This window comes from Penaeus chinensis, chromosome 36 (assembly GCF_019202785.1).
Source record: "Penaeus chinensis breed Huanghai No. 1 chromosome 36, ASM1920278v2, whole genome shotgun sequence".
Taxonomy (NCBI): domain Eukaryota; kingdom Metazoa; phylum Arthropoda; class Malacostraca; order Decapoda; family Penaeidae; genus Penaeus; species Penaeus chinensis.
Genome location: NC_061854.1, coordinates 14,118,137 through 14,120,636, shown reverse-complemented (window position 1 = coordinate 14,120,636; position 2,500 = coordinate 14,118,137). Strand labels below are relative to the sequence as shown.

The 2,500-nt window shown below is 30.6% G+C and overlaps 1 protein-coding gene across 3 annotated transcripts in view; it reads right to left on the bottom strand.

The window, feature by feature from the left end:
* Positions 1 to 2,500, bottom strand: part of LOC125045142 (vacuole membrane protein 1-like) — a 17,626-nt gene that overhangs the window by 12,341 nt on the left and 2,785 nt on the right. The window lies entirely within an intron of this gene.

Below are 2,500 nucleotides of genomic sequence, written 5' to 3'. Positions count from 1 at the left end.
CAGTATCTTGCCACATTATTAATACTGTAGACTTCTTAACCCAGGTTTATATACTGTACACTGTAGTTTTCTGTGAATTTTGTTGCACACAGATGGCTCCACAAAGGCTCAATCACCAGATTCAATTAAAAAGGCCTTAATGACCGCACCTGATGTCCCCATTCCTTCAGTTTGTGAAAAAAAATAATACTATTAATATCAAAACCTGTTATCATTACTGATATTAATATTATTAAAACACTAATACTACATGTGGAGCTATCTTGGTATAAACACAATTAATAAATCAAAATTACAGTAGACATGGCATGTTGTCATGTTATCTGCAGTCATTGGGAATTTTATCATAGTTCTATGCAAAAAGGCCATGCCATCCCTTGATGTAGTCTTTTGTAAAGAATTATGCAATGAATTTGATTACATTACAAGATTTTATTCATTAGATATTTTTGTTATATATATATTTTTTAATATACATAAAAATCAAATCATAAAGAGAAATTTGGTCTGAAAAAATAATCAAATGGAAAGAACTAATAAATGAAGACAAAATGAGACTAAATAAAAAGAGTACATAATTTCCCAATTCCCATTTCCATCCTAGTTTTGGATGTTGACTTTTTAATCAGAAAATTTTAAAATCTTAAAGGACTGTACTAATAAGAACTCTAACAGAACTAATGAACTCTCTATCGTGCATTATTTGTCAACAATGTAGGTGTGCATAATCTAATCTCATCTAGCGTTCCTAACTTCTTTATTATCCAATACCAATATCTGACCTTATTTACCATATGTTAGAGAAGCAAATGGAATATATGGATTCGGTGCACAAGTGAAAAATATGTGCCCAATCTTTGTTTGAATAATACATACACATTACTGTAACCCACCAGGTTACCTTTTGAACAACTCTATAAGCTCAAAATAGTTTGCATAATTTTCTCTCTACTTATCCACAAAAGCTAGACTACAATGAACAAGTTTTGCTGCCTAATGAATTACTGTTACTATAAAGCAGTGCACTGTTGTATTTTCATTCACGGCATGCCTTGCATTATAAAATAAGCCTCTGATAATGAGTGCGCTACAATCATAATGTAAGCTACTGATGACTGATAAGATATAGGTTAGTAACAAGGTTAACAGCTATTTCAATACAGCCTGTCTTCAGCTCATCAAACTTGTTTTTGTTTCTCTAATGTATATTGATAATATGTATGTTAAGATAACTTCAAAAGCAAATCTTAAATCTACATTGCAATTACATTTATAAGAATCAACATTTCTCCTAATATCATATACAAATTCTTTGGATTTTAACTTTACATAATTATACTAAACTAGCAAACAAGTTTTAAGTTAGTAAAATTATTTTTCACTATATGTATAATTACAATCAAATAAATTAATAATCAAAAGTTATTACTAAATGCAGTCTTAACTTTTTGTTTCAATTATTCTAACCTTTAAGAATCAAAATTTTCTGCTCAATATCCACTTAATTCAATTTCTCTATTTATGTCATAGTAATTAGACACTTTCACTGAAGATAGTGGCACCTACTCTGCTATTTTATTTGTAATCATGTTAAAAGTACATGAAACCCAGACCATCTATCATCAACACAGAATACTTTTCTCATAATTATAACGGTAGAGTTCTCTCTAACCTCTTTACTACCACACCCCCTTTAGGAATTTGTTCTTCCCTCGGTGCCCTCTTGCATCTATGAATAAATTCCCTCACAGATTTTAAAGAAAATTATAAAATCTGTTCTTAGTCTTTTTATCGAGTATGAATTAATCCCATTATTATTAAACTAATTATAAATCTGTTCTTAGTCTTTTTATTGAGTATGAATTAATCACATCATTATTAAACTTCTGATTATTTGACCATGCTCCCATTAGGAGGAAAAACAATATAATTAAAGAATTTACTGTTTTATCCCAAGGGCTCGCAACTCCCTGGGAAATTAATGACGCCCCCCCATGGTTAAGAACTAATGTTCTAAATCCACTTAAAACATGCTGTGAACTATGATTAATGATCTGTTCTCTTGTGTCTAATTCAACAGCAGTATTGCACAATCACTGTTGAGTCCAAGCTTTTGTGCTTTTGGTAAAATACAATCCTCTCCCGGGTATATTCTGACAAGATAAATAACTTGGACTGGTTCTTTATTTCATGGTAAATCTTCGGTGAGGTCTGCATGTTCTATTTTCCCAGAATATGCATAATGGAGGTTTACTGAACTTTGCTGCAGCACAGAAAGTGTGATACAAAGATCTTAATAACATTTTCCATGATTCCTTCATCTCCAATCTATAAAATCTTTTTTAAAACATTCAAGTAAATTGTTAGAAACAACGATAACGAAAATTCCGCTTCACTCTGCAGCCATGTATTTATATGTTTATGTATTAGTTGGTTAAGAGGTCTACCCTGCTCAATAAATGTTTAAATAAATCCAAAATTTTTAAACAAAGACAGATGA